Genomic DNA, 9513 nt, shown 5'->3' on the forward strand with positions numbered 1-9513 from the left:
ATTGAATTTATAGATTGCTTTGGGTAGTATGGAAATTTTAATGATGTTAATGCTTCCAATCTATGAACATAGTATATTTTTCCATTTGTTTATATCTTCCTCTATTTTTTGTTTTAATTTACATTTCCTAATTTATTACATTAATTTCCAAAATGTTTGCTTGGGTTTTGGAATTTTTCTTATATGGATTATCTGTTTGTCTTATTGTATTTTTAAATTTTATTAATAGTAGTATTTGGGAGAACTTAGTATCACAATGAAGCAAAGATAACAAAGACAGTAATGTCATAGTAACCATGTGCTGAAAGAAATAAGAGAAATGTTCATCATGCAGAGTTGAGATGTTGGAGAGCATGATGACCTATCTCTGAGAGAAAAATGATCCTGTCAAATTATCTCCCAAGACAGGAAGAGTCATTTTGTCAATGACTTTTTTTTAAAAGACATACAATTTCTTCATGAATGCAGATGTGAATACATATTTATATGTATAATTATATGTATAATATGAATATAGTTTAGTTGTAGTGCTTGGTTTAAAAAAGTATCTTATGGTTCATTTATCTTTAAATTGTGGCAAAATTCTTCCCAAGCTTTAGGCCAAGCTTGTGAGATGTTTCATCATGGATTAATGAAAAGCAGTATTAGTAGAAAGAGCATGGACTTTGGAGTCAAACAACCTGGATTTACGTTTTGCTCTGAGCACACACAAGCTGTATTGCCTTGTTTATGTTTCTACCATCTCATCTGTTATACGGGGCTTAATTATACCTACCCCATGGAGATGATGTTAGGGTTAAATTAGATAATAAGTATAAAGCACAGTACATGGTATGTAGCAGAATTCAGTTAATTCTAGTCTTGTTGTTATTGTCACTGGGTTGGGAAGGTAAGACATAATTCTAGGAAGGACTAATTCTATTCCTCCTTGTTGATTATAACATGAATTAAAGAGTCCTGTAAGGAAGACTCCCCACACCACAAAGATGGGGAAAGTTATGTTCTGAAAACATGAATAATCCAGTAAGATAAGGGAGAGGTAGCAGCTTTCAAATACTTTTTAGTCAAGAAGAGTGCTGGGGTGCTACTCCCATATTCTGGTATGCTGAATAAATGCAGAAATCAGAAAGCCTGCAAAGTTTTTTGCTTTTAATCAACTGATCAGTTTTATGTTTCAAGTGTGGGCTTCAGTAATATCACCTTTCCATTTTTTACAAACTGAACAGAAGCTTAGGAACATTGAGAACTTGATCTCCAAGGACTGGACTTCAAGGCCCTTGAGTCCAACCCTCTCATTTTCTTGACAAGGACACAGATGTCATCATTGACATCTTCTTGCCTCTTAGTGGAGATTTGATTCAGAGACTAAAAATTAGACTTCTCTACTTTCTCGTCTGTTTCCATTAGATCAGTGGTCTCCACCTTATAGAACCAAAAATTTGTTGGAAGCACCATGAAGCATTTGGAAAATGGGCTTAAAGCAATTTCTGGGTGCATTTTGTAGTGGTTGTTACCAGGTGGGGGAGTCCTTTTTGTTTAGATTTTCTCAAGTGTGTATGATCTGACAAAGGCCAGCACTAAAAAGAACACACTTGTAAAGAGACCACTTAGCATCCCTCTTGTTGCTGCAGTGAGACAGCCATTACTTTTCATTAAATATATAACATTCTGAGCAGTCCACTTACTCATTATTAAGGGCCATTAGTAGCTATTCTTTGTCACACATAAACCTTAATGGGGCTCTATCATGGGTTTTACTAGAGAGTTGCTAATTTATAAAGGAAAATCAGTAATGCTGGAAGCAGAATTTAGATTTTCCTCTAAAGCTCTTCTAAATATTCTCCCCTTTTGTCTCTGCCCTAATTGGTAAAACAGCCCACACATTAATTATGGTGAGGCTGTAGCAGGAAGAACCTCTGCTCTGGATCTGCTCCACAGTGGCTGAAGTTTGGTCTTTGATCACAGGGGAGCACACTGATCTCTGAATTGAAAACTCACAAAACACTTGCCTGCTTCTCTGGTCTTTTTGGACCTTAGTCCAATTTGAGAACCAGGACATTCAATGTAGCCAGGAGGCCATAGAGGAGTCCTCTTTAAGCCAAACAGCAACTCTTGTCCTTCCCAATATTTCAATAGAAGAGATTTTCCTAGGCTAATTTGGAAATGCAACTGTTCAATGAATGAATTTGAGTTGGCTATAAGCAGTTATTTTTATATCTTGATGGCAAATCTACTCAGTGAGGCCAGAGGGGTTCTAGTTAGCAAGCATGGCAGAAGTAAGGTAGCCTAGCTACCTGACCTCTAAGTGAGATCCATGAGAATTTCCTTCCCACCTCCACTTTCTCCACACTCATCTTCTCTCTGATCCATCTCGTTATTTTAATTAGTATTCTTTTTCAAAATGGAAATTCCCCTAGATTTGCAAAGCTTGGTGTAAATTGTTTGAGTAGATGATTCTCAGTGTGCTAGCATAGGCATCAGTGCTATGACTTAGCTAGATATTCAGAGATAAGTAGAACTAAGGAGTGAGAAACAAGAGGAAATTAGGGCAGAAAAGCTTAAACGTTATTTTCATTAATAAATCCATAGAAAAGTGTACTTGATTTCCTTGGCCATCTGGCTGTTCATCCATTTAATTGTGTTTTGACATAATAAATAACAGACCAGTGGAGACATTGGATAGATCTTGTTTCCTTTGCTGGGTTTCGGATTAGGAGATAATTCTGAGACTGTTCATTGTGTATTCTCAACACATGCAAACATCAAACCCATCAGAGGGCAGGGCACTTTGTATTAGGAGACCATTTCAATTGCAAAAGCTTTTTAATTAACTGGAGTTTTGTATCAGCTTTCCTATCTACCAAGCTCGAGTTCCCATGTCTTGGTAGTTGCATCCTGTTGCGTTAAAGAACAACAAAGGGCAGTATAAGGGCAAGGACACTTAAGAGAATTATGCCTGAATGAATTCATGCTTTCCTGCTCTCTGCCTCCTGCTGTTTCTGTCGCTCCTCTTGCTGACTTCCTGAAAGAAATTTCCTTTAAGTAGACTGTAGCTCCAGTTGTTTGTTTGTTTGATTGATTGATTCATTCATTCATACACACATTCAACAACTATTTACTGAATAACTGCTCTGGGCTATGTGTTATGGTGGGTCCTAAATATATAGTGCTGAATAAAGAGGGCTTACTGTCTAAGGCAGAAGGCAGATATTCATGAAATCATAAAAGGTAAAGTGAGATGAATATTTTAGTGCCAGAAGTCTTGAGAAATTTTCCCACATGGATTGACCATTTTTTCTTCCTAATAGTGTTTCTTTCTCTGCCTTTAAGAGCCTGCCTCTGATGAAAATGGACTACACAAACTTATGATTCCATGGAATCCTAGAAAGGATGTTATTGCCAACTTGGTCCACCAGTGTGATGTGGCAGAGTTCTGCCAAAGCCAAGACTTGGTAGTATCATAGAACCCAGAGCCAGGACTACTGACACACATGTTACATACAGCATACAAACAAGTGGGCTTGGCATATGGGGCTAGACTGGGGCATTGGTCTTCCTAGTTCCCCATTTTACCTACTTGCCCTTACCAGTAGACTCATCAAAGTCTGATATCTTGGGAGGTTTGGGAACATAGTGAGTAATTATACATAAGGATCATAGAATTCCAGAGCTGGTATGATCCTCATTACACTTAATACTCCTGGTACAGTCCATGGACCAGCAACATCAACATCACCTGGGAGCTTTTTGGAAATGCAGAACCTCAGGCTCTACCTCAGACTTACTGAATCTGGATCTGTCTTTGAATAAGATCCACAGGTGATTTGGAAACATTATATTTTGAGAAACAGTGCTCAAGATCAGTAAATTTTAAACTTTTCCTCTGATACCTACACATTAGATGAGTTTTCTGTGCACGACACACTTCCCTAAGTGTGGCCAGGGTTGTAAATGTTTCCATACTATGAGTGACAAATGATAAGAGAGTACTGCAATATGCCAGTGCCTTATCATGGTTTAGAACAACTGATATAGCTTAATCCCTTCGTTCTATAAATGAGTGAATTGCCTAGGTTCCATACATAAGCTCATGGCAGAGCTGGGACCAAGATCTTCAGCTGTTTTTGGGTTAGTCTTGAGTTGGGGGGATTCTTGTTCTACCTTTTATGACCTGATTCATCACAGTCTATGATTCTGTCATTTGTGTTTCAGGTTTAAGATTATAGCTGCTGATGTTTGCACGCAGCTTACCCACCTATTTTTGAATAGGTTGGTAATCTTATCTCTGTTGGTCTCAGTAAGGCATTTTCTGGCCTGGTACATCCTTTCATCTATAAAGACCATTCTATTCTGACCTTTACTTTCCAGTTACCATATATGGAACTTTTGGCCCTTGGGCTTTATACCTTGACCTCTGTGAAGAGCATACATTGTCCAGTAGTTTGCTTTGAACCTGCTGTGTGAACTTATATGTTAATGAGAACAACCCCCATAAAGCAGATTCCACAATGAGAGACCCATATTTAGACTTTTCCAAACTCTAGAGCTGGAAAAGCTATTGAGCTTTGAACTCTGCATCCATAATTTTCTGTTTGATCTTATCCAGCCTCCATCCTGACCATCCTCTCTTTTTATTTCCAAAGAATGTGATAAGGAGAAGAGAGAATGGAAAGCAAATGTGAATGTTCAGATTAACAAAGTGGTAAGGAAAGTTCAAGAGAATAGCCTTCCTTTTCCAAAGAGGAAAATAAGAAGGCCTCTTCTCTATGTTAAGGGTATAATTCAATGTCACCCAGACTGACAAAGTTCAACATTTTAAAAGGAAAAGATGGCAAGTAGATAGTATCTTAATTCTAAGGCAATTTAGTTCCTCTTAAATCTTGGTAATTTTTGCTATTAATGAGGAATGTGACCCTGAACACTGCTGTAATCAACATGGCAAAGTCCATGAGTTACCACATCTACACTTGGGGACCAGAGCTTGCTGCAGGTAACATGGGAAATAGGTGAAGCTAATATAAAAAATCCCTTTTCCATAGTCACTACTTTTGGGGCTCTTGCTTCTTTGGGTAATGCTCCCTTTTTACTTGGTTCTCAATGCTGTTTTCCTGCATGTTCTCTCCCCTATAACAAGTGAGGCCACCTGCTAAAAATAACCAATGCCATGTAAGCCATCGTTAGAATATATGCATGTGAAAAGACACATGGAGACGATAAAACTTAACCCAAAGGAATGATTGCTCAAGCTGGAACTTGAGGCATCAAAGATGGGGGAGGTCTATTGGCAGTGGGGCCGTAGGATACCATCAGTAGTTGCTTGTCTGCTTCTCCCTTAGATAAGGTCAGATCTGAGGAGAATGACACCTGCCCCCACCTTGCTTCATAAGGGGATTAGTAAGGAAAAATTAGGTCAGGGATGCTAAAGTGCTTTTGACACAAATTAAATCAGAGCTTTGATTTGTCCCAATCTAATATAGCCCTGCCTAAGGGTCAGTTTCTGCCTCAATCTCTCCATCTTTCAAAATGAGAATATTGCACTCATGCGCTTTTTTCTCAAGACTGCTGGGTGAAAAGGGCACGATTGTGTTTATGTAATGCCCATTGGATGAAAAATGTGTAAGATGATTGCGTTAATGGAACCAATGGCATCGCAGAAGGAACAAGTGGTTGTATTCAGCCTGTATTTCAAATTGGTTTTGAGCTAAGCAATGTTGAGGCAGGTGAAAATGTGGCACCTTGGTACTACTTACCAGAGCAATGAATACTCTTTCTGTGTTTGATGTCTGGAGGACAGAAACAGTTCCGCTTCATTCTAAAGACAGAACCCCCCACCCCCATGTCATTTAGGTTTCTTTTCTCAAAGATAACCCAGGTGCCTTCAGATAACAAAGGGAGTGCCTCCTCGGTATTTTTTGAAGGTGTGGCCTTTTGATCTGCTGCATCAGAATCACATGTTTGCTACAAATGGAGATTCTTGGCTCAAGTATCTTATCAAACCCACTGATTCAGGATGTCTTGGAGTGGGAGCAAGAAAGCTATATATTAAGCAAAAAGATGACTCTCAGGCATACTAACATATGTGAAGCACAGTCACCAGTGGATTGAATTCCTCAAATATTACTATAGGGTAGTGACTCTTAACCCTGGCCACAAGCTAGGATCACTTAGAGTACTAGTAAAAAACACCAATGCCAGCCCTAGCCATCACCAATTAAATTAGTTTTTGGAAGATGAAGCCTGTTATCTGCATTTTAAAAGTTCTGGTTATTTTAGGTGTTCAATCAGGGCTGTGAACCACTGACATAGGGCCATGTTAGGATTCACTGCCCCAGTCCTGCTTGGGTTGCAAGGGAACTACTGAAAGTCACACATGAACAGGTACACTGATTTCTATCCCTTTTCAAGCTTCTTTTATGCTCACACATTATGAATCTGAAGAGCACCTACTGTGTGCTACATATACTGAGGAAATCAGGAATTAACCAAACAGAAATAGACTCCTCTCAAGGCGTCCACAATCTAATGGAAGAGACAGATCCAGTCACAAAAAGTGAGTGGATGAAGCATTGATCCCTCTAGTTTCACCCGTTGACCACCTTGGTCCTTGAAATAAGAACTTTGGTCTCCCACACACCAGAAAATTACTTGCTTACGAGGATCTCTTTTTTTCCCTCCCCCATCTCCTTGTTCCAAACATCTTTTAAAACACATGATTTTGAAAGTTCCTAGAAAGCATTGTGGTTCTTAAGCTATTTTGGACCTGTGTGAGTTTCTATCCAGATCCTGGATTCCCTCAGTTATGAGTTACAGTCTCACCCTTTCAGCACTTGTCTGTTAGCACATGAACGTTGTAGCATAATGATAGTAGACTGACAAGTCCTGACTCATGGGGTTAAAGAATGAGCTGCTCTTCCTCTGCCAAAAACATGCCTTTATGTTTGAATTCAGTGAAAATCTATTTCTTAAGCTGATTTGTTGGATTGTATCTAGAGATAACAGAGCTTTTAGGCAGCTATTCTAGTTCAGGCTGATGTATGGAATAATGTATAAGCTACCCCTTTCTTTAAAAAGAGCTTAGTTAAAGTTAGGATTTTGTTCTTTAATCATCTAATGAATAACACACGGCATGGCCACTAGACAGATGAAATGATCAAAATGTGATGTCTTTAAACAGCCTAGTTTTTAAAATGTTAGCTTTTGCTTCTTTCCTTCCCTATAATAATTTACTTTTATAATTAATCAGCTGAAAAAACTATTTGTGAAATGTCATGGCCTACATAACATCAAAATATATTCTTTTCAGAAAAAGAGAGAAGAAACTTTTTGGCAACCATGACCTTGTTTCATTTGACATTTAAAGGAGTCACAAATGAACCTTTCCCATTTTATTTACTGTATTCATATGTCCACATCTTACTATGATTTGATATACCTTTCTGAAAACTAGTTTTGTGAGAAAAATGGTTTAAAAAATTTTTAACCCCAACTTTGAAACAGTGAATGCTTGCCTGGAACAGATAACTGAGACTCCTAGCTTCTCAAGTAACATGAAAGTACATCTCTTTTATTTATGCCCATTTAGAGAATGGTTACAGTTTTAATTAGCAGCAATTTGAAATTCTTCAACTATTCAACGGAAGAAAAGTGGTTTTAATACTTTGTAGAAATAATGGTAGGCGATGTATCTAAACATAATTATAAACTGGCAGAAAGATGCTTGGAGTGAGCTAGCACTCAAGAATATGTAGAAAAAAAATGTAGGAAATTATCCTAACTAAGGACAAATAGGAACTTATTCTGAAAGTCCTTTGAATGTAAGGGAAAGGCATTATTTTCATTCTTTTTTTTTAATCCTCACCTGAGGATATGTTTTTATTGATTTTCAGAGAGAAAAAGGGGGTGGAGAGAGAGAGAGAGAGAGAGAGAGAGAGAGAGAGAGATGTGTGAGAGAGGAACATTGATCAGTTGCCTCTTCCATGCACCCCAACTGGAGATTGAACCCAAAACCTAGTTACGTGCCCTGACCAAGAATCAAACCCACAATCTTTTGGTGTTCAGAATGACTCTCCAATCAACTGAGCTATCTGGCCAGGTCCATTATTTTTATTCTTTACAAATATGCTATATAATAACAATGATTAACCTTTCTGGTTCCATTTACTTGATTATTTATGTTACCATACATGGTAAGCAGAAGTGGTAGAGGAGGGAGTTAGTTGTTCAGGAGCAAAACAAACATTCCAAATCCCCAAATAGACCATTGTCAACATGGAATATGCCAATGGGATTTCTAACAGCTTCTTTGAGAAATAATATGGTTCATGCTACATACATACAATACACTTCACCATTTTTAAGTGTACAATTCAATCATTTTTAATGTATTCACTCAGTTGTACAGTCATCACCACTGTCTAATTTTAGAACATTATTATCACTACAAAAAGAAGCCCCATATCCATTAAGCAGTAACTTCCCTATCTTCTCTCTCTTTAGCCCCTGGCAACCATAAATCTACTTTCTGTCCCTGTGGATTTACCTATTCTGAATATTTCAGATAAATGGAATAATATATAATCTTTTGTGTGTAGTTTCTTTCACTTGGCATACTATCCCCAAAGCACTTAACATAATCTCCTCAGTGTTCATCCATGTTGTATCAGCACTTCATTGCTTTTTATGGATGAATAATATTCCATTATATGGTTATACCACATTTTGTTTATGCATTCATTAGTTGAGGGACATTTAGGTTGTTATTACTTTTTGGCTCTTATGAATGATGCTGCTATAAGCATTTGAGTACAGGTTTTTATATAGACATATGTCTTCATTTATCTTGGATATATATCTACAACTGGAATCGCTGGCTCAAATAATGGTAACTTTATGTTTAGCATTTTGGTCAATGAATTTCTTAAGCTATGGTTTTAAGCATTATTTTCTAAGTTTAATTGAATTTAAAGAGATTGTAAATGAATATACTACATAGGCTTAATTGAGTCTAAATTTTTTCTTGATACCATTTGTGTAGTTGAATTTAAAACTCAAAGTAAGTTCATACAAAAACATGAATCTTTCTATTTGCCTCCTAGTCAGATGATTAGTCATATTTGTACATTTAAATATCTTATGCAGATTCAATGTCTTAGAAAACAAGATTACCTATGTAATAATGCATGAGCTTATTTCAATGGTTTCCTGGATGTTCTTCCCTTAAGATGAATTTGACTAAAAAAGAAAGAAGAAAAAATTGTTTTTCACATTTGAAGGTAAGTAGTCAACTATGTTCCTTGTTGTTATGGTCATAGGTGTGACAATATTGGAGCTTTGGGTTCTACTATAGTGTAGTCAAGTCAGATTCAAATGGAATGCAGTCAAAGTGATAAAGGTAAGGAGGGTTTGGAAATAATCACTGGGAAAATGGGGCCAACTCTGAGGCTCATTGGTCTTCTATGAAAATTTTAGTGTGTAGTCTTCAGACAGTAATAGCAATAGTGTATTTACATATTC

This window comes from Miniopterus schreibersii, assembly GCF_964146895.1.
Source record: "Miniopterus schreibersii genome assembly, chromosome: X".
In the NCBI taxonomy this organism is placed as follows: domain Eukaryota; kingdom Metazoa; phylum Chordata; class Mammalia; order Chiroptera; family Miniopteridae; genus Miniopterus; species Miniopterus schreibersii.